At 43.2% G+C, this 25,199-nt stretch overlaps 1 pseudogene; it reads left to right on the forward strand.

Annotated features, from left to right (window-relative positions):
* The window catches only part of LOC139471206 (multidrug resistance-associated protein 1-like), a 63,482-nt pseudogene extending 38,580 nt beyond the window's left edge, over positions 1 to 24,902 (forward strand).
* Positions 24,903 to 25,199: the final 297 nt, after the last annotated feature.

Here is a 25,199-nt window from a genome sequence, read left to right on the forward strand (position 1 = left end):
ATGGCTAAAATTTGTGAAGCCCATTTCTGGTATTCCGTGATATTGCTGGAATATTGCTAAAAGCGGCGTAAAACAATACTTACTCAATCACTCACTAGTCTTGTCCCTTGGGACAGCCTCCGTGGTCGACTTGATAGAGCCGCTGTACGGAGAGCGGAAGGTCGGTGGTTCGACCCCCGGCAGTATCATATCATAACGACATTGAAAGATGGTACTTGTTGTTACCCTGCCTGGCGAGGAGGGCTTGAAACAAGGACTTGTCGGCTCAAAGTCAGTATACTGTGCCTGAGTGTGATGTCCATGTGAAACAGTAGCATGGTATCTCAGTGGGCTTATACCATACATTATCATAAATGTACGTCTCTCCATAAGAGCAATCATTTTGAACGAGACGTTTGACCCCATTCAATGTCACCTCACCTTGTCCCTTGAGCACACCTGGCTTGAATAGGGCACCGTTCCTCTGCTTGATGTAAGATCCCACTCATGTGGGTCGGGTAGTTACAAAGTTATGACCTTGCTGTGCCCACTGGCCTAAGGCGCCGCGATTCGCTGTGCAGAGTTGCGTCCCCTGGACACGCCAGAAACCTATGATTGTGGGTTCGAATCCCGGTTCGCCCCGATTATGTTTCTAGGTTTGTCAGCACCACACCCGTGCTCGTGGGTTTCACCGAAGTGGTAAACGTCTGAGACCTGCATCACGTCGAGCTTTCCTCCCACATTAAGCTGACACGCCGTGATATAACTGTAATACTGTTAAAAGCGGCGTTAAACCCAACTCACTCACTCACTCACTCACTGTGCCCACTGGAGTGTTGCCAAGAGTTCTTTCATGATATATTTGGCACCGATCCGACAGCGGTGTAAAGTATTAACTCACTCATTTGGCCCTGCAAGCCTTTTTAATCCACGTGTGTATACATTGCGTTTATCGTTTATACCATACACCTGATAGTATTGATAATATTGAGTATGAACAGCCACTCTTGGGTTAAGCTAGGTTTGTTGTTTAACGTCGCACTCAGTAATATTACAGCTATATGACGGCGGTCTGTAAATAATCGAGTCTGGATCAGAGAATCCAGTAATTGACATCCTGAGCATCGATCCACGCAATTGGGATGCCATGATATGCATCAACCAAGTCATTGAGAATGACCACCCGATCCCGTTAGTCGCTTCTTACGACATGCATAGTCGCCTCTTAGGGCAAGCCAGGGTTGCTGAAGACCTATTCCTCCCCGGATCTTCAGGGGTCGCCACTCTTGGAATTGGTGACGATGAATATAATGACTATGATGATGATGATTATGGTGACGTGGTGATGATAAAGACGGTGATTATGATGAGGATGATGATGAAAAAGGATGATTTTGTCCCATGGTACACTTCCAATTCGTCATTATTTTCACCATAGTTGCGATTTCTGAAGCCTTCCGCCATGATCCAGACACGCTTGTCCCTAACGTCGTCAGATCACACGCTTGTCCCTAACGTCGTCAGATCACACGCTTACCCTAACGTCGTCAGATCACACGCTTGTCCCTAACGTCGTCAGATCACACGCTTACCCTAACGTCGTCAGATCACACGCTTACCCTAACGTCGTCAGATCACACGCTTACCCTAACGTCGTCAGATCACACGCTTGTCCCTAACCTCGTCAGATCACATGCTTACCCTAACGTCGTCAGATCACACGCTTACCCTAACGTCGTCAGATCACACGCTTACCCTAACGTCGTCAGATCACACGCTTACCCTAACGTCGTCAGATCACACGCTTACCCTAACGTCGTCAGATCACATGCTTACCCTAACGTCGTCAGATCACACGCTTGTCCCTAACGTCGTCAGATCACACATTCCCGTCATGGCTACAATTTGTGAAGCCCATTTCTGGTGTACCCCGCCGTGAGATTATTTGAATATTGCTAAAAGCGGCGTAAAGCCATACTTACTCACTCACTCCTACTTCTCCGTTCGTTTTCTCTAACATGGGTTTAGTAACGACATTTGAATTGTAAGACATACTTCAAATCTGGCAGTTCGTGAACTCAAGGAAAAGATGTGGCAACACGTGGAATCCGTGACAAGCACGTCGGACTGCGCAACTTCCGGTGACGAGTTGAATTTGACGATTCGCAGGCGCAGGCGCAGGTATGTCTCTTTTCCTTCTGTCATAAATGTTATTGTTCACATCCTCATAAGTCTGATATCAGGACATGAGACGAGGGTGAGACATTATCTGCTGATCGCCCTGGTTGTTGCACATTCATGACTGTAAATAGTAAGCATAACAGAGCTCCAGATAAGCTTTTTGTTGTTGTGGGTATTTTACCCATGCATTTTAAAATCATTGGGTATCAGTAATTCTATCTGGGTATTCAAATTTCTGTTACCCACTAGTTTTTACACGTGTGGGTATTTAAGTTAAATATTTAAAAACACTATTTATCTAGTGTCCTACAAACTGGTGTCGTGTGGGTTCGAGAGCTTTATAGGACTCAAAAATACCACGATACTTCCACAAGAAAGTGTGATGGGAAATGATCATGATGTAACTGTCATCGTTGAGTTTGGCAAGGTTGACGGAATGCCTGTTTATAATTTCAAAATAAGTTGCTGATTTGCTAAACGAATACGCAGGGTTACTTCACATTATTTTGATGATACGCTCAAGTTTTATTTTTGTAGCGTATCTGTAATGTTCGTTGCGTATTTGATACGCTTGGATTTTATTTTACTGCGTATTTCTGCATTTCTGATGCGTATTTTACGCAGATACGCTGCTTATCTGGAGCTCTGCATAATCTGTGGCGCTATTGAGTAAGAGGACCTTTGTACATTCCCACAGTAAGCTGACGGCCTCTACTGGAAGTCGCACCTCGGACGAGAGACGCCAGTCTGGTGTTGATGCCGGCAGACTCATAGATGAAGAGAAGGCAGAAACTGGCAAAGTACATACCCGTGTTGTCATACCCGAGGTTTTCTACATACCCGTGTTGTCAAAAACATGTTGTCAAAACCCGTGTTGTCTTACTCTTCTTGTCATACACGTCTTGTCATACCCGTGTTGTCTTACCCGTCTTGTCTTACTCGTATTGTCATACCCGTCTTGTCATACCCGTCTTGTCTTGCTCGTCTTGTCATACACGTGTTGTTATACCCGTCTTGTCTTACTCGTCTTGTCATACCCGTGTTGTCATACCCGTCTTGTCATACCCGTCTTGTCTTGCTCGTCTTGTCATACCCGTCTTGTCTTACTCGTCTTGTCATACCCGTCTTGTCTTGTCATACACGTCTTGTCTTACTCGTCTTGTCATACCCGTCTTGTCATACACGTCTTGTCTTACCCGTCTTGTCATACTCGTCTTGTCATACCCGCGTTGTCATACCCGTCTTGTCTTGCTCGTCTTGTCATACCTGTGTTGTCATACCCGTCTCGTCTTACTCGTCCTGTCATACCCGTCTTGTCTTACTCGTCTTGTCTTACCCGTCTTGTCATACCCGTCTTGTCATACTCGTCTTGTCATACCCGCGTTGTCATACCCGTCTTGTCATACCCGTCTTGTCATACCCGTCTTGTCTTACTCGTCCTGTCATACCCGTCTTGTCTTACTCGTCTTGTCTTACCCGCATTGTCATACCCGTCTTGTCTTGCTCGTCTTGTCATACCTGTGTTGTCATACCCGTCTTGTCTTACTCGTCTTGTCATACCCGTCTTGCCATACACGTCTTGTCTTACCCGTCTTGTCATACCCGTCTTGTCATACCCGTCTTGTCTTACTCGTCCTGTCATACCCGTCTTGTCTTACTCGTCTTGTCTTACCCGCATTGTCATACCCGTCTTGTCTTGCTCGTTTTGTCATACCTGTGTTGTCATACCCGTCTTGTCTTACTCGTCCTGTCATACCCGTCTTGTCTTACTCGTCTTGTCTTACTCGTCTTGTCATACCCGTCTTGTCTTACTCGTCTTGTCATACCCGTCTTGTCATACACGTCTTGTCTTACCCGCGTTGTCATACACGTCTTGTCTTACTCGTCTTGTCATACCCGTCTTGTCTTACTCGTCTTGTCATACACGTCTTGTCATACCCGTCTTGTCATACCCGTCTTGTCTTACTCGTCTTGTCATACCCGTCTTGTCTGACTCGTCTTGTCATACACGTCTTGTCATACCCGTCTTGTCATACCCGTCTTGTCATGTCACACTCGCCTTGTCATACCAGTCTTGTCATATGCGTGTTGTCATACTCGTCTTGTCATACCAGTGTTGTCATACCCATGTTGTCATACCCGTCTTGTCTTACTCGTCTTGTCATACCCGTGTTGTCATACTAGTGTTGTCATACCAGTGTTGTCATGCCCGTGTTGTCATATCAGTGTTGTCATACCCGTGTTTGCATTCTCGTCTTGTCATACCCGTCTTGTCATACTCGTCTTGTCATACCCGTGTTGTCATACTAGTGTTGTCATACCAGTGTTGTCATGCCCGTGTTGTCATACCAGTGTTGTCATACCCGTGTTTGCATTCTCGTCTTGTCATACCCGTCTTGTCATACTCGTCTAGTCATACCCGTGTTGTCATACCCGTGTTGTCGTACTCATCTTGCCATACTCTTTGTCTAGGTATTCCATCCAGTTTACCTTGATATACTGGCAACTGTTTCATTTAAACCTAAAAATGTCAATTAGGAAAGAGGCTACCAGTCCATATTTGACGTTATGGAAAGGAACAGGGCTATTATAAACCCCTTTTTATTACGGTAGCTATATATTGTTACGGGTCGATTCCCAAATTCCCATGTTGAACGTAAAAGAACGTAGTGTGAAACCAACCAAATGGTAAACAATCAACTAATGTATTACAAACTTAACAAGGTTTATAAATCAACATAAATTGGAGTGGTTGAATAATATTTAATTGCAGCATAAAATGTGAGAAATGTCAATGACAAGAATAATAATCACCTCGCCGCAACAGCGGTCACGTCACGCTTCCGAGATAGGCCAGGGTGAAATGTGATCTTCAGACAAAAGCTGGTCTTGATGTAATGAGCGATGAAATATGAAATGAGACAGGGACGCTCCCGCTCCACTTCGTCTAACCACCCGCCAGCACTTTCTACTCAGTACCAGACCAGTCCAGTGTCACATGAACATCACAGAATATTCCACGTTTCAATAGCGCTTGATATCCACCCATGCTATTCCGGAAGTTACGGTTAATTCAAGCATCTAAATATAATAACTTCCTAACCACTGCTTATGTCAAATAGTTCTACATTCCTGACAACTAACCATTGTCCAAATCCAATGCAATGAACTTCTACTGAATCTAAACAAAAATTTAATCAATAAATTACACTGCCATATAGTATTACAGATATACTTGTGAACGTGACTCATGTATTGCTGTCTATTCAGGTGAAGTCATCTGTGTTCATCAGCTACATCCGGGCAGTGGGCGTGTCGGCCACGTGTGTTATATTCCTACTGTTTGCCTGCTACCAGGCGGCGAATGTAGCGGCCAACATCTGGCTAGCCAGGTGGACGGGGGACGAACCCTCCCCAAACTCTACCACAGACCCCACCCTGCCCGTAGACCGGTACTACCTGACCATCTACGGCGTGCTTGGATGCGCTCAAGGTATCTCTCTATATGTCTGTCAGCCTTTTTCAGTGTTTTGCTTGTTGTAATAGGCGACTAACGGGATCGGGTGGTCGGGCTCGCTGACTTGGTTGTGCATGTCATCGTATCCCAATTGGGTGGATCGATGCTCATGATGTCAATCACTGGATTGTCTGGTCCAGACTCGATTATTTACAGACCGCCGTCATTTAGCTGGAATATTGCTGAGTGCGGCGTTAAACAACAAACAAGCAACAAGCACTGTTTACCATAGGATAAACTGCCGAGCCAAAGTTTACACCCATGTTTAATGGTGGCTAAAATTGAAACAAGTGGTTATTCAATTGTGATGAATTTGATATGGATATCATAGTTGTGTTTTGGACCTTTGTTAAAAGTGTTTCATAAGCTATTAGCAGCCTAGTAACATTTTGATAAAGTTTGACATTCTTAGGTCAAATCTTAATGGAAATTTCCTCCATCGCGTTTCCGAGCCAGATTAGTTACCAGTGGCCAAGGCTTGTCCGCTACTGAACATATTATGTGATACTGTGGGAACTTTATTGACTGGGGCATAAACCAGCAGTCATTAGATAGTGTGAGTAAGTGAGTGAGTTTTGTTTTACGCCGCTTTTAGCAATATTCCAGCAATATCACGGCGGGGGACACCAGAAATGGGCTTCACACATTGGAGTGAGTTAATATTAGCGTCGCATCGGCAATAGTTGGGCCATGGTGAGCTTGGGTGCTATGAAGAGTAGAGATAAAACGGCTACCACCTACCAGATGAAACGGCTACCATCTACCAGATGAAACGGCTACCACCTACCAGATAAAACGACTACCACCTACCAGATGAAACGACTACCACCTACCAGATGAAACGGATACCATCTACCAGATGAAACGGATACCTTCTACCAGATGAAACGGATACCATCTACCAGATGAAACGGATACCATCTACCAGATGAAACGGATACCATCTGCCAGATGAAACGGATACCTTCTACCAGATGAAACGGATACCTTCTACCAGATGAAACGGATACAATCTACCAGATGAAACGGATACCATCTACCAGATGAAACAGATGCCATCTACCAGATGAAACGGATACCATCTACCAGATGAAACGGATACCATCTACCACATGAAACGGATACCATCTACCACATGAAACAGATACCATCTACCAGATGAAACAGATACCATCTACCATAGTGTCTGTTGAGTACGAGGAGAGCTTACCTTCTAATGGTATATATTATACGAGAACAAAGAAATTCAAAGGCCATGGTAAAATTGTTACAGAGCTACTTACGCACTAAAAAAATGACAATGCAATCTGCCGTATCAGCTGAAACGCTGCCAGAGTGAGTGAGGGAGGGATGGATGCGGCCAAACAAACCAAAGGTTGCTGTTCTTGGGAAATTCCAGTGCCTTCCGGGGAGGAGGACATAAACTGGATCAATTCACCGAGTCTGACCTCCCGATCCACAATTTATTTAAAGAGCAAAGCAATTTCCATGGACAGTGTCTGTTAAAAAAGGCGTCCCCCAGAGTGTGAGGGGCCCAGGTGTCCCAATGGTCTAAGGCGCTTCAATTCACAATGCAGAGATGCGTCCCTTGGGCACGCCAGAAACCTATGATCGTGGGTTCGAATCCTAGTTCGCCCCGTTTGTGTTTCTAGGTTTGTCAGCACCATACCCGTGCACGTGGTTTTCACCAAAGTGGGAAAGGTTTGAGACCTGCGTCACTTCGGGCTTTGCTCCCACAATAAGAGGCCACGCCGCGACACATTTGCAATACTGTCAAAACGGCGTAAAACCCAACTCACTCAATCCAGTGTGTCATATACCCATTTAATAATGATAATACATACGCTGGATAATCGAGGGTGGGAAAATACGCGATATTCTCATTAACGCCTTTTACTATGTAGATAATTCAGAGCTATGGGGTTATATTTCCCTTTTGAAATCATGTCGGTGTTTTCCCATCCAGGCTTTTTCGTCCTCATCTACGCTTTCCTGGCGTCTACGAGAATGGTCCGCGCCGCCCGGACTCTCCATCACGACATGCTGACCCGCACCATCCGCTCGCCCATGTCCTTCTTTGACACGACACCTATCGGCAGAATTGTGAACCGTTTTGCACGTGACGTGGAGACCATTGACAACAAAATGCCGCGTATCATGTTCATGTACGTGACCACCATCTTCTCGGTGTTCAGCACGCTGCTCGTCATCAGCATCAACACCCCGCTCTTCCTCGCAGTGGTTATCCCCCTTGTCACATTCTACTTCATGGTTCAGGTGAGTCTTATTCAAGTCAATTTAGATTCATATCTCTCTTTATAGCTAAAATGGATAGAATTATCATAAAAACGCCCGCATGTTATCACAAATGAGCGGGCCACTGTAACTTGATAATGCCCTCATATTACTTGACGACGGGCCATTATCACGCCCGTTGTTAGGTGACGTTATAGGATAGGGATAGGTGACGTAACGTTCAATAATGACGTCATCTGGTTTGTTCTATGACGTTTCCATATTTGTAAAAGTGGGTCAGTGACATTCGTGTTGATTGCAGTAAATGTTTCAAAATCGACATTGTTGTTTCGTTTTATTTGATAACAAATTCCATCCAGTTTAGCTATAATAACGGTAACGCTATTTTTCAGGGCATTATCATTTGCAGAAGCCCTCGGTCTTTTCAACTGCCCTCCTTCGTCGGGCAGTTAATGGAAGACCTCGGGCTTCTGCAAATGATAATGCCCTGAAAAATAGCGTTACCCTTATATTGTAGCTAAAATGGATAGAATTATCATTTAACCGCCCGCATGTTATCAGAAATGAGCGGGCCACTGTAACTTGATAATGCCCTCATATTGCTTGACGAAGGTCCATTTACCACGCCCGTTGTTAAGTGACGTCATAGGTATAGGGAAAGGTGACGTCACGTTCAATAGTTACGTCATGTGGTTTGTCCTATGACGTTTCCATATTCTTAAAATGGGTCAGTGAAATTCATGTTGATCGCACTAGATGTTTCAAAACCGATATTGTTGTATATTTTTATTTCATAACACATTCTAACCATTTTAGCTATAAAAACGGTAACGCTTTTTTAGGGTATTATCATTTGCAGAAGCCCTCGGTCTTTTCAACTGCCCTCCTTCGTCGGGCAATTAATGGGAGACCTCGGGCTTCTGCAAATGATAATGCCCTGAAAAATAGCGTTACCCTCATAATATAAATCATATTCTACCATTACATTGAAGGATGATCTAATTTGATGGGTGAATTTTACCAAATTTAAGATAATAACGCTAACCACTTCTGATTTTTGGGCTGCTTCACATCGCGTAGGAGTGAGTGAGTGAGTGAGGTTGGTTTTACGTCGCTTTTTTAGCAATATGACACCAGAAATGGGCTTCACACATTTTACCCATGTCGGGAATCGAACCCGGGTCTTCGGCGTGACGGGCGAACGCTTTAACCACTTAACATCGCGTAGGAATAATTTGCCGGCGATGACCCCGACACAATGTAAACAAACATGTCGCCTGGACTATCGATATGTTTTTCAATCGGCGACTTTATGTACGGAAATTTGGAATTATTGTTGTTGCGATATATATACAAGTAATTGCAAGCGACACCTGAACATTCAGGGTTTGATTCTTAACATTCTTGGCGTTACGTCCTTCTCATTAACTCGCTCCAGTTTGGACGGTATTTGTTTCGTGATTAAGCTAAAGTGTATGTTCCCGTTAATACGGACAGTTTCCTTCCCAGTGAGTGAGTGAGTATGGTTTTACGCTGCTTTTAGCAATATTCCAGCAATATCACGGCGAGGGACACCAGAAATCGGCTCCACACATTGTACCCATGTCTGGAATCGAACCCGGGTCTTCGGCGTGACGAGCGAACACTTTAACCACTAGGCTACTCACATTAGGCTGTTCATCCATGAATTCTTACCCTCACTTAGTACTCCAACTTCTAAATGCCCATCAAAGAGGTTACTAGGCTACTCGACCACACCCTTCCCAGTGACATCGTCCTGGTATGTTTACCGCAAAAATATACCGAAACATTATCTTGAGAATTTTTATCTGAAGATTCTTTTGTATGGCGTCATGATAAATGATAATTGAGAAAAATCTCTGCTGTCTGGGAAAAGTTGAACCATGACGTCAGTCTACTTTATCCTTATCACGTAACACAAATATGGCCGCGACGTTACGGATCACCTTATCTTTATTTTCAGTAATCGAATAGAATTATATATATGATATCAACACCCGGAAATAACCACTCTCGATTATCTGTCGAAACAGTTTCCTTTTTGCATAAAAGCCAAAATAGTGATGAAAAATATATGAATGTACCACTCAAAATCAGTGTTCGCGAAAAGAAGGTGCATGTCCTGCTCTTCCGGTAGCACCCGACACTCGATTTGCAGGATAACGTAAGTGATTGTTGCCCAGTGCAGTGTTTCATTGAGTACATTTTTCACTTTCTTCCTCCAGCGTTTCTTCGTCCCTTCCTCGCGCCAGCTAAAGCGGCTCCAGGCCACGTCCAGATCCCCCATCCTCTCCCACTTCAGCGAGTCCATCAGCGGAGCCAGCTCCATCCGGGCCTACGGAGCCACGGACCGCTTCATCGAGGAGTCCATACGACGCATGGACAAGAACCAGATCTTCTACTTTGCTGCCGTCACGGCCAATAGGTCGGTTCAGCTTGCATACTGAATCGAACAACTCAGAAACACGTATTTGACGCTTTTATCATTGAAACGAAAACATTTTTGTCATCAGTGGTGCTCGGGAAGAATTGTTGCAGAAATTCTGCGATATATCAAAATTGTATTTTCTTACTGAACATACAGACCGCCGAGGTTTAGTGGATAGAGCTTGTGCGTGAAAGTCGGAAGTTCGATCCCCAAATGCGTCATACTAAAAGATGGCACTTGTTACTAATGTTATATTTCGGATAACTCTTTCTTAGTAAAGTACAAATTCTAGTATATTTGTACAAATGGCATTGTGTTTTCGGGTACTTTTTGTTACCCTGCCTGGCGCTCGGCATTAAGGGTCTTAAACAAGGACTGGTCTGCTCGGAGTCAGTAAACTGTGTTTGAGTGGGGTATTCGTGTTACACTGCGGCACGGTACATGTATCTCAGTGGGCTAGCACTATAAAATCGGCATTTGCCCGGACTAGTACAAGCAGCCACACGTCGCTATATAAGTGCAATGATATTGAACGCGTCGTCAAACTCCATTTCGCCTCTCCTACAAAACGTAAAATGAAATTGAAGGATAAAGTCATTGTGACAAAGGTAGCCACAAATGTATATATGGTATGTATGTTACACTCTGTGATGTCTATGTGAGTGTAGGTATCTCTTATTAGTTCCAACGCCTAGGGACCGCCTCCGTGGTCTAGTGGGAGAGCGGAAGGTCCTGGGTTCGTTCCCCGGCCGCGTCATACCAAAAGACGTTAAAGGATGGTACTTGTTGTTACCCTGTATGGCGCTCGGCATTAAGGGGCTAAAACAAGGACTTGTCGGCTCGGAGTCAGTATACTGTGTCTGAGTGGGGTATTCATGTTAAACTGCGGCATGGTATCTCAGTGAGCTAGCACTATAATTCGGCATCAGTCCGGACTAGTACAAAGCAGCCACACACACACACACACACACACACACGTGCATGCACGTCGCTAAATATAACCATGGACGCGACGTTAAACCCCATTTCACCTCACCTCCAACGCCTAGGTTCATCAAACACTCGAGTGAACTAGTCTTTTTCTCCCCTGGCGTGGTTATATTGCTGCTCAAGGTATTGGTATTTAATATGTACCAAAGCCTGGTGGTGCCACTTTTGTAACATTAATTTATTTTTTGTGAATTGAAATTTTTCGCTTTTACGTTTTTTTCTCTAAATTCTCGATTTTTTTCTCGTTGCCTCGAGTTTTTTGTCGTTACTCCGATTGTTTTGTCGTTATTTCGATTATGTTCTCCTTATATGATGTTTGTTTCCAAAAATCGAAATTTCGAATTTTTCGTTATTTCAATTACTTTCTCGAAATTTTGTATTTTCTTTCATTACCTTGAAATTACGAGAAAAAACTCGAAGTAACAAAAAAATAATTGACATTACGATGATATAATCGAAGTAACGAGAGAAAACTCGAAATTTCGAGAATATGAACAAATAATTGCAATAACTCGAAATTACGATTAAATATATATATACTACCAAAGTGGCACCATAAGGCTTTCGTACATATGAGCTGTGCCCCATGTATTTCAATATAAAAGAAACCCTTGTGGTGGTTTGGGGCAGATTCTCTCCCTATTATCTACCATACAAAACCCTAGTAAAAAACAACACGTCATCCGCACGTTCGTTGTGAAGGAAATGACTTTTGTCGTGTCTATGTTTGAAGCTTTGACCTTGACATCTACAGATGGCTGGGTATCTGGATCGAGTTTGTGAGCAGTTGTGTGGTGTTCGCCGCTTCCGTCTTCTCGCTTCTCACCCCTGGGATCAGCGGCGGGGCGGTGGGGCTCTCCATCACCTATGCCTTACAGGTAGGGCCAAGCCAGTTCTCAGCGACAAGTGAGTGAGTGAGTTTGGTTTTCCGCCGCTTTTAGTAATATTCCAGCAATATCAGCGCGGGGGACACCAGAAATGGGCTTCATACATTGTACCCGTGTCGGGATTCGAACCCGGGTCTTCGGCGTGACGAGCGAACGCTTTAACCACTAGGCTACCCGACCGCCCCGACGAGTGAATGAATGAGTTGGGAGCCACGCCAACAATATTTCAGTAATATCACGGCGTCCGCATTATGTCAGACGGAAGACCAAAATGATGCAGGTCCACGTTGCATTTCCGTCTCAGATATTGCTCACACCGGTGTGGGAAATGGTGTGGCGCTAACGAACCAGGGAGCAATATCGGAGCAATTTCGGATTCAAACTCCATTGCGGCTTTGGGACCGAGCATTCTGGATATTTAAGCTATAAGCCGGAAGTGTTGGGTTTTTTTAAAGAAAAACGCCTTGCAACAATGTAATTTTGCGGCAACCAATTTCTGTCTTGTCAACATTCTGAATTAAGCATAATTATTTTTTTCAAGATATTTCGGGGACAATTTGTCTTTTTCGAAACAATCCCAGCTGGTACACAACCTGTTGACTTCCTTTTCACGTTAATCCACATTGACAAGGCAAAATAATGACAGGTGGTCATTTATGGACTTAATATCGCCTAGTGCGGTTTGTTATTCCCTTGATAACTCGTCCATCGAGACTGTTCGTTTCGCAAAGCGATTTTTTTTTGCTTGGCCCACGTGTATTCCTTCACCTTCAGCAGCCGTCTCACAGCTTTCAAGAGGTTTTTTTAAAAAGTAATGTTGCATATTATCATATTCAAATGCATGATAAAGAATTTAAGTGACCTCGATTATATTTTTTAATACTTTTGAGAGGAGTGGGTGTCGCCTTCATCTTGAGTCGCATTTTTGGCTAGGGGCCAGCGATCGCATTCTTTTGGAGACGCATTAATTTCACGTTTTACAGTATATGTTTTAAAATTTTGCAAACTTGCAACTTCTTTTTAAGTCGCAATTACAGGGGATGGTGAAACGTCCCCGCGTGTTAGGAAGGGAGAATTTACGTTTCAAAGTTTTTATATTTGTAATGAAAAAAGAAATTCCGGTAGACAACTACACAAAAAGTATAAAATTAATTACAGTAAAGTACGGTTATAACGAACACAAAGGGACCACTAACTTTAGTTTGTTATAACCGTAGTTCGTTATAAGCATATATACAGTATAACAATAGCAATTGTCGGGACAAAAATATCAGATCGTTATAAGCGTCAGTTCGTTATACGCGTGTTCGTTATAAACGTACTCTACTGTAAATGATATTCCATGTGTCTCGTGATAACTCATGTTTCTCTCGCCTGGTGGCGGGTGAAAGGAGATATTTCCGTCGACACATTAAATATCCTCTACATCTTTAAACTTTTAAATTGATCTTATACAGGTTTTTACCTAAAAAAAGTCATCCGTGACACCATGCGGGGATTCCCTCTTCGATGTGGTAAGATCCCCGTCATGGACGCGTGAAGATCCGGGTTAGAATAGGTCTTCGGCAGCCCATGCTTGCCCTAAAAGGCGATGATCATGATGTCAATCACTGGATTGTCTGGTCCAGACTCGATTATTTACAGACAGCCGTCATATAGCTGGAATAGTGCTGAATACGGCTTTAAGCAACACACAAACAAACAAACATCTGGGCCCACTTGCACAAAGCAATCTTAGCGCGAGACTATTGTAAGCCTATGTTAAAGTATGGGAGTCAAAATCATCTTAGCGCTAAGACCGCTTTGTGCAAGTGGGCCCTGGTAGTGGTGGCTGCTAGGCATCGTCTGCTGACGGCGTGGATCGTTATTCATGCTGACAACCTCTGTCTTACTTGTCATAAGGCTATTATTTCACCTCCCGAACCCACCTACAATACCCGAACCTGCACGTGTTTCCCGTGTTCTCGTTCTCGATCCTATAGTTACACATTGAATCTCATGTCTGTTTTCAGATCACACAGTCTCTCAAGTGGCTGGTCCGCACCCTAAGTGACCTTGAGACCAACATCGTGGCGGTGGAGAGGGTGAAGGAATACTCCGACCTTGGCACAGAGGTCAGTGTGTATCACGTGACATCTGCCCCTTAGTCGGGCGCGGGTAGTGTAGTATGCATCTCACGGTGTGTAGCAGACATCAGGTACCTGATCAGTTCAGCCGAGAATTCCGAAACTTCAGACATGGTTAACAAAAGCAATCGTTCTACTCCAAACATTTCTCGAGATCAAACGACCAATATTATACTCGACCATGTTCACATGGATTTGGTTTGGTTTGTTTGTTGTTTAACGCCGCAATCGGCAATATTCCAGCTATATGACGGCAGTCTGTAAATAATCGAGTCTGTACCTGACAATCCAGTGATTGTCACATGAGCATCCATCCACGCAATAGGGATCGATGACATGCATCAATCAAGTCAGCGAGCCTCACCACCCGATCCCGTTAGTCTTCTTTTACGACAAGCATAGTCACCTTTTACGGCAAGCATGGGTTGCTGAAGACCTATTCTATCCCGGAATGGTCACATGGGCCTGGGGACAAATTCAAGTACGGTTAAAACATACCAAGCCATGACGAGGGGTCAGGTGAGTGGTGTGACAAACGATTGTCGCCGGGTATACAGGGTACAATTTTACCGCTTAAAGGATACACGACCTCGTGCCTCATAAAGCAGACAAAGGTTATTATTTTTTACCTGCCTGTTACCAGCTTAAACTGCCAACCTAGCACCCATGTTTTTTCTGCACTATTTTCACGAAGCTCAAAACGGGCCTTTCACAATCTCATTAAAATCAGATCTTAGTTCTCGCTGCCGCTAAACAAAGATCTGAGGACATCCCATTACAGGTCACGTCAGACCGACCTTTCGCGAATTCTGACCCACCAATGGAATTACTGACATGAATTCGACATTAGCCAATCAAGAGGCAGCTTTCTCGTGCTTTACGGCACAAATTTCAAATCGGCGACTACGCTCCGAAACATGTTTTGACAAATTCTCGCTTAAATATTTGAAACCTGAACAAAAGAACATTCTCGAATGGCTAATATATGGTCTACATTGTACAGGTTCAGTCGTTAAGCCCGTAAATATCGTTCGGAATACCCCGTCTTAAGGTTTTCGAGGCTGCATGATGAGAAATCACATTCCGACTGTCACTTTCATGATCTGATAAGCGACGCTCTGATTGGTCGGATGAAAGGTCGTTCTGATGTGACCCCTAAAGGGGTGTCCTCAGATCCTTGCATAACGGTAGCGAGAACTAAGGTCTGATTTTAATTATATCAAGGCCTTTCAATGATTGGACTGTGTTCCTTGTGATTATGTAACTAATCAGTATAGGACTGGACCATGCTATGCTCACGTCATTTTTTTCTCGCTTCCAGGCAGATTGGGTCAACTCCGACTACCGGCCTGGTCACGACTGGCCTCAGACAGGAAATGTAGAGTTCAAGTTGTACACCGCGCGATACAGACCCGGCCTTGACCTGGTTCTAAAGGGAGTCACGTGTCGCATCAAGGGCGGGGAGAAGGTCAGTGGGTGCATATCTGAATGAATGATCAAATACAGATATTAAAAGTCTGGATAATCAGATAGTATTAAAACGAGTACGTTTCCGTGTATTACCATTGTTTTGACCATTGTGGTATCCATGTAAGTCGTGTTATGTCAAACCTGGATATGACGAAATTGAGCATCCGCCCAAAGACTTCTTGAAGAACTGCATTCGTGACCAACTCGTATTATTCCGGGACAAGCCGAATAGCGACTCATGGCCATTTTTGCGACCGGGTTCCGTCTTAGCGCAAACGGGCATACCTAAAACAATTGTCAACTCGTGGGTTAATGGTTAACATATATTTCCCCATATATTATATATATTTCAGGTGCAATTTAAAGCACATCGGGACATGCGGAATTATACAGTATGATTGAACACACGTAACTGTGTCCTGGGTATATTTTTAGATGCAAGACATATGTAAAATCAAAAATTATTTCTGAGGGATTCTTTGACGAAAAACTTGAAATCATGCGCACATTCTGATTGGTTTGTGGTATTTTCGCACATAACATTCATCGATAGGGGGACGAGTCTTCTTGCAGGTTACGGAAAGGGGCAAGTGGTGACGAATAGAAGAACTGAATTAGAATGGTTAATACTCGTCCTGTATTGTGACGTCACGTTTCAGGTGGGTATTGTCGGGCGGACGGGGGCCGGCAAGTCCTCCCTCAGTGTGGCCCTATTCCGTCTGGTGGAAGCGGTGGGTGGCAGCATTGAGATAGATGGTCACGCGATTGAACGTTTTGGACTGCATGATCTTCGGTCAAGAATTACAATTCTGCCGCAGGTAGGTCTAGAGTATCTGCCGTCCCCACCATCCCACCCATTTACGTTTAGTTCAAAAACTCGATTTTGTTTCTCAATTATTTTCTCGAAATTATGAGGTTCTTGTCGTTACTTTAAAATTACGAGAATATTAATCGAAGTAACGAGAAAATAACTGATATTACGGGAAAATATTCGAAGTAACGAGGAAAAACTCGAAATTTCGAGAAAATAAACAAATAATTGAAATAAATCGATTTCAATTTTAACATACATACATACATACATACATACATACACACACACACGCCCCCCGTCCTTTTCTGTACATTTGATTTATTGCTTCCAGTTTGTTTGTTTTTTAACGACGCACTCAGCATATGCCGGCTATATGACGGAAGTCTGTAAATAATCGAGTCTGGACCAGACAACCCTGTGATTTATATCATGAGCATTGATCAACGCAATTGGAATACGATGACATGCATCAACCAAGTCAGCGAGCCTGACTATCCGATCCCGTTAGTTGCCTCTTACAAGCATAGTCGCCTTTAACGGCAAGCATGTGTTGCTGAAGACCTATTCTACCCCGGATCTTCAGGGGTCTATTGCTTCAAGTACTGAGCGCGGGTCGATTATGACCCCTGCTTTTTAAACTAATATTGGGCGGTAGTGTAGCCCAGGAGTTAAAATACTCGCTCGTCACTCCGGAGACCCGGGTTGTATCTTAAACAATAGCAAAACTGGTTTAACCTACGACCTGCAGTACACGGGGTTTTTCATCCAGTATTAACCAACAACCGATTTTGTGTGTGTGTGTGTAGGTGTGTGTGTGTGTAGGTGTGTGTGTGTGAGAGAGAGAGAGAGAGAGAGAGCGCAGTTTAACATGAATACCCCACTCAGACACAGTATACTGACTCCGAGCCGACCAGTCCTTGCTTTAGCCCACTGAGATATCATGCCGCAGTTTAACATGGATACCCCACTCAGACACAGTATACTGACTCCGACCAGACCAGACCAGTCCCCTCAATGACAGGTTCGATTACCGACATGGGTACAATGTGTGAATCCCATTTCTGGTGTCCCCCGCCGTGATATTGCTGGAATATTGCTAAAAGCGGCGTAAAACCATGGCCCACTTCTCGCCCTCGTATATGTCTTTCACGAATGCACAATGTTTCGATCTTCCAGTCTGTCATAAAGCTGACACGCTTACAATAAAACTGAAATACGTTTTAAGTGAAATACAGAAAGATTCATGTATTTCTTTCGTAGGATCCAGTATTGTTTTCCGGTTCACTCCGGATGAATCTGGACCCGTTCGAGCGGTATAGCGAGGACGCCGTGTGGCTGGCGCTACAGCAAGCCCATCTGAAGCAGTTCGTGGCGAGTCTGTCCGCGGGACTGGATTACCAGTGCGGGGAGGGAGGGGTCAATCTCAGGTGAGTACATCAAGAAGACCCCATAAACTGGAGGAAAGTATGACCATGCAGAGTAATCCTACATTTCATGGAACAAAATATATTATCCCCGAATATTCAGGAAAAAAACAGTTATGCTGCAGAGCCACCCACTCCCCACCTCCACCCTCATATCACAATGGACTGTCCCAAAGGCATTTTCGTTAGTGTATTGTAATGTAACTGTAGGTAAATATGTACATTTAGACAGTCATACATTTATAGATGTATGCAAGTTTAGACTTAACCCCCTTCAGCCCTCACTTTGAAGTCGAATAAAATTCAAAATACATCACCCACACAACTACACTTTACAGTTTTGAATAAGGTGTGAAATTCCCTGTTCTGCGATATCATCCACTGGCATTTTAGGCCAAGCAAAAATACTGAACATGACCTCTGAAAATTAGGTACATCGTAAATGTCGCCATTTTTTACACATTACTAAATCACCACTCACAGCGTTATTTACAGCATGTTTTGAAATCTAAATTTCGCATATTTACTCGGAGAAATGAATTTCATAAATAGCATATTAGTGATCACGGGTCTCTGTCTTTTATGAAATCATCAATGATCATTCCAAAACGTCTCCGATAACCCTAGAATCGTTTAGAATGTTTTGGAAAAAACGAAAACACGAACGCCGAAGTGAACTTTCCGCCATATTGGATAGTGTTTACAAAATCACGTTTCAGGTGCACCGGTTATGAGACGCCTGTAACATCAAGTATATTTCAAACTTATCTGCGATACCTACATCCTTGAATTCCTCATACATTTTAGAATCAAATGACCAGTGGTCTTTGTCACCAATACAAAGTGGCTAGATGAAATTAAGCAAAATAATTTAGGTGTGAAAACGAACGCTGTGCTCGAAATACTGCACATGGTTGAAATGTAAACAAAGCAAAATTCAGATTTTACACAGTGTAGCATATTCTCCTATTTTGAGCTATCCATTCGTCTATTCGTTCAAGATATTGGCTCAACATTTTCAGAATATGCATGGGAAGAGAATCGTTGGAAGAATTAGGGAATTTCAAATAGATACATTGCAATGATTTGATATTTTCAACAGAAGTTGTCAAAGTTACCATTCTGGTTGACGCCATGACTGACGCAAAATCACGCACAATGACAACGGTATTTATCGGAATTTCTGACTATTTCCGTTTGTTTTAATGGAAATTATGACAACAAATAACAGTACATAGATTGTCAGAATGTTTTTGATTACTTACATGTCACATTTATGTTTATACGATCCCTGAATCAACGAAAGTCCCCTCGTACAATCCCGCGTACTGTTGAAAGTGTACACGCCATTTTGTAAAAGTGGGTCACAGGTAGTGATGTCATACGTCAACATTGTTGTACATATTTGGTAATTTCTTTGAGGTGAAGGTCCTTGAATGAGAGTGCACACGATCACTGTATCGTGCTGTTTACAGTCTCAGTTATGATGTATATTTTGCATGTCTTTTATAAAAAAAATCACACAATTAATTTCACTTTGGATATTTGTCAATGTTCAAAATGAAATCATACGTACATATAGGCCACAACATGTATGAACGAACCTTTGATAATCTCCTGCTTGTTTGAACATTGTTTACATAACAATGTGATAGGTTTATAGTGTCGACTACGATATTTCTTTCCTTTGGACAAGTGTTACAAGATGAAGTGTAAATGTACCTGCAGCATGTACGTATTTCTTGGGATGTGTAATAAGTCAATATTATAAGTTCATGTAACCAATGTCCATGAATAGCCGTTTCATTTTATTTTATAACTAAAACTGAACATATTACTTTAACAAAATGGATAATATTTTTCGGTAAAATATTTGCACACATTCCTGAAATGTCTTGGTCATGGATTTGTCTTTTATGTCGTTGGATACAGAGAACAGTGATATCTAACGATTCGCCAGGTGCGCGTTAGTCACAAACAATTTACGAATTATTCCTCTCGTTTTGCATTATATAATCAATGGTTACAAAAAAAATTTCAATATTGTGATCACAGGATAGTAAACAGTTTACTTTATTTCTCCAGGAATTGTAAAATGTATAAAGATATAACCCATGCCATGTACCCCGTTGGTTCAAACGTATACACTTATCCTGATAATTCTATACCAAAAGAGCTTTCTTTGCATCTTTTATTGTGTAAGAAAAAATAACATAATCATGAACAAATATATGTCCAATATTGAATATAATTTTGGTTGTTTTGAAATATTCTTTTGGGAATTTCATTATGTAAGCTGATGCCAAACAGGTGCGTGTCTTGTCCAATTGATATACGATAAACTATCTAATTGTTTACATATTCAAGACATTATTTACTTGGTGAGAGCAGTCATTTTATGTTGTGTCGAAAAAGCGTCAAATTCCGTTCCACACATCGAGATTTTCCATACCATGAACGAAAATTAGGGGAGATATATATTAATCAAAATACCAGTGTCGTCTTTTTCCGACGTTATCAAAGACATAAAACCAGCCATGACGACACAAGGAATCGTGTTATGTTTAGGGTATTTCATTACATTTGGTGATAAGGCTTGTGCTCCATTAATAATGATGCAACATTAGTCAAATTACACTTATACAATCAGGAGAATGTTGGAATGTAAGGACTAAGTTATAGATTAGATAAGGCCATCCATTTCTCTATTACCTCCTTTTTATGAAGTACGATTTCATCATTTCTTATGGGTATATTTTATAACTAAACGTGTACAGTTTCAATATCGATATTTGTGTTGGAATAGTTTGGTTCCTCCTGAACAAAACACCACGAAAATATTTTGTCCGTTCTCACAGCTAATTCTCACCAAGTGACCTGAGTTACAACAAAGTAGAGCTAAGCATAGCGGAGTTATGCCCCCTTTTCTTTGTACGTGTGTAACCTCTCTGTCACCTTTTGACGTCATAGAGAAAAATCAGTTTTCGTCATTTACGGCATGCTATTTATGGAATTGAATGTATGTCGTTATACATACGCATAGAACTCCATTTGATATGTAGTTATGTCGTTCAGATATTAGGCAGTATTTTGTTCGCTCACAGTTTCCGTAAAGCTTCTTAATAAAAAAAATTGTCGCACAGTACTTTTATCGGTGTACGATAAAAAGCGGAGAAATTTACTGTTTTTCAACGCAGAATAAATTCTCGGACAACACTTAGGAGTGTCTTTTTTAAAAACCGGTTTGATATTTACAGTTAAATTTACACCATCAAATAAGAAATTTAATATTCTCCACCTCTGCGTAATTTTATAGCTAGAGGTAGATCCAGTGCCGCGTGAGCGCAATTCTCGCACAACCTTCACTTTTCCGATCTTAGGAAAATGTGCGTCAGAAAAAAAACTCGGCATCCAGAGGGTCAAGGCTGGGTCTCATGTCCATATAGCTGTTGTCATGTTTGTTGATGAAACACAACATTAAAATACTGAGTATTATAGCTAAAATGGATAGAATTATCATAAAAACGCCCGCATGTTATCACAAATGAGCGGGCCACTGTAACTTGATAATGCCCTCATATTACTTGACGACGGGCCGTTATCACGCCCGTTGTAAGGTGACGTCATAGGATAGGGATAGGTGACGTAACGTTCAATAGTTACGTCATCTGGTTTGTTCTATGACGTTTCCTTGTGTGTAAAAGTGGGCCAGTGACATTCGTGTTGATTGCAGTAAATGTTTCAAAATCGACATTGTTGTTTCTTTTTATTTGATAACAAATTCCATCCATTTTAGCTATAATAACGGTAACGCTATTTTTCAGGGCATTATCATTTGCAGAAGCTCGAGGTCTTCCATTAACTGCCCGACGAAGGATGGCAGTTGAAAAGACGAGGGCTTCTGCAAATGATAATGCCCTGAAAAATAGCGTTACCCTTATAATATTATCTCTTGACTTGTCAAAACGGTCTAATTTACCTCCTCCCTCCCTCTCCCTCTCTCTCTCTCTCTGTCTGTCTGTCTATCTGTCTGTCTGTCTCTCTCTCTCTCTCTCTCTCTTTCTCTTTCTCTCTCTCCTTGCACGCAGACACGCACGCACGCACGCACGCAATCACTCACCCCACATTGATGTCCTTTTTTCCCAGCGTCGGTCAGCGGCAGTTGGTGTGTCTGGCCCGAGCGCTGTTGCGGAAGTCCAAGTTGCTGGTGTTGGATGAAGCTACGGCCGCCGTTGACCTCGAGACGGACACTCTGATCCAGGAGACTATACGGGCAGAGTTCACCAACTGTACCATATTGTCCATAGCACACCGACTACACACCATCATGGACTATGACAAGTGAGTCTGAGTGACTATCACACACCGCCTACACACCATTATGGACTGTGACAGGTGAGTCTGACTGACCATCGCACACCGTCTACACACCATCATGGACTGTGACAGGTGAGTCTGACTGACTATCACACACCGTCTACACACCATTATGGACTATGACAGGTGAGTCTGACTGACCATCGCACACCGTCTACACACCATCATGGACTATGACAGGTGAGTCTTACTGACCATCGCACACCGTCTACACACCAACATGGACTATGACAGGTGAGTCTTACTGACCATCGCACACCGCCTACACACCATCATGGACTATGACAGGTGAGACTGACTGACCATCGCACACCGTCAACACACCATCATGGACTATGACAGGTGAGACTGACTGATCATCGCACACCGTCATCACACCATCATGGACTATGACAGGTGAGTCTTACTGACCATCGCACACCGTCAATACACCATCATGGACTATGACAGGTGAGTCTTACTGACCATCACACACCGCCTACACACCATCATGGACTATGACAGGTGAGACTGACTGACTATCGCACACCGTCTACACACCATTATGGACTATGACAGGTGAGTCTTACTGACCATCGCACACCGTCTACACACCATCATGGACTATGACAGGTGAGTCTTACTGACCATCGCACACCGCCTACACACCATCATGGACTATGACAGGTGAGTCTGACTGACCATCGCACACCGTCAACACACCATCATGGACTATGACAGGTGAGACTGACTGATCATCGCACACCGTCATCACACCATCATGGACTATGACAGGTGAGTCTTACTGACCATCGCACACCGTCTACACACCAACATGGACTATGACAGGTGAGTCTTACTGACCATCGCACACCGCCTACACACCATCATGAACTGTGACAGGTGAGTCTGACTGACCATCACACACCGCCTACACACCATCATGGACTATGACAGGTGAGTCTTACTGACCATCGCACACCGCCTACACACCATCATGGACTATGACAGGTGAGTCTTACTGACCATCGCACACCGTCTACACACCATCATGGACTATGACAGGTGAGTCTTACTGTCCATCGCACACCGTCTACAAACCATTATGAAATATGACAGGTGAGTCTTACTGTCCATAGCACACCGACTACACACCATCATGGACTATGACAGGTGAGTCTGACTGACCATCACACACCGCCTACACACCATCATGGACTATGACAGGTGAGTCAGACTGACCATCGCACAACGCCTACACACCAACATAGACTATAACAGGTGAGACTGACTGACCATCGCACACCGCCTACACCCATTATGGGTTGAGACAAGCGAGTCAAGTTTTGTATTACGTATATCTGCCCATCGACAGTCGCCGCTGGGGTCTCCTTCCACAATATGCTACATTGCTACACACCGGGCTAAACTTATGGTTGGAGCATTCAATTTGGGATTATGTAACTTAAATACTTTTAGAAGCGACATAAAACCTCATTCATCTTCAGGATCCTCGTGATGGGCGCTGGGGCTGTTCTGGAATTCGACCATCCTCACGTCCTGCTGATGAACAAGAGCAGTCACTTTTACTCATTGGCCAGAGATGCGGGTCTGGTATAGAACACGGCACTACATGCAGGGACTGTTGAGGGCACAGCTCGAGATTCGGGGATACTTAAGGACACAGCTCGAGATTCGGGGATACTTAAGGACACAGCTCGAGATTCGGGGATACTTAAGGACACAGCTCGAGAGTCGGAGATACTTAAGGACACAGCTCGAGATTCGGGGATACTTAAGGACACAGCTCGAGATTCGGGAATACTTAAGGACACAGCTCGAGATTCGGGGATACTTAAGGACACAGCTCGAGATTCGAGGACAGTTAAGGACACAGCTCGAGATTCGGGGACAGTTAAGGACACAGCTCGAGATTCGGGGATACTTAAGGACACAGCCAGGGCACAGCGGCGATTGTGGGGGCACAGTCTCTTCAGCTCTGTGGTCATAGATGTGGAAACTACAGCCAGAGATGCGGAGCAACCGTCCGAGATGCAGACGTGATGACAGTACCATCCATGAGTTTATCGTCATCCCTTTAACTGCCATATACTCACCACCAAAAGAAACGTGAACCACGTAGAGGAGTATGTACTTTAAGAAGAGATGTTTCCAATGTGTACCAATTAATGACAACACTAACAATCAGTCAAATGTTACCACAGTGTGTCTTTATTCTTATCACGATATGCTGCACGTGATGTCAAAACTTTACAGCTGATCCGTCCCGAGACAAATCGTCATGGATCTATGATGTCACATGTGATGCGTTCATGAGCGTCGGTTCACACAACAAACCAGTATGTTCATTTATGCATCGAACTAAACTAATATCTCATGAATATGAGTAATTCTTCATGTATTAACCAAAATGTATCGTATTCGTGTTTCTTTTGGCGGTGAATATATATATATATATATATACGGTTGCCAGAATATATATATATATATATATATATATATATATATATATATATATATATATATATATATATAGTTGTTGTTGTTGAAATGTTAGTGCTCAAAATAAATGCATTTTTTGGCTCTCTTCCAAATTTTGGGTCACGGGTGGCCCAGTCGTCTAAGGCGCCGCGATTCGCTGTGCAGAGTTGAGTCCCATGGGCACGCCAGAAACCAATGATTGTGGATTCGAATCTCGGTTCGCCCCGATTATGTTTCTAGGTTTGTCA

The sequence above is a fragment of the Haliotis cracherodii genome, unplaced genomic scaffold (assembly GCF_022045235.1).
Source record: "Haliotis cracherodii isolate W230 unplaced genomic scaffold, xgHalCrac1.p SCAF_22, whole genome shotgun sequence".
Taxonomy (NCBI): domain Eukaryota; kingdom Metazoa; phylum Mollusca; class Gastropoda; order Lepetellida; family Haliotidae; genus Haliotis; species Haliotis cracherodii.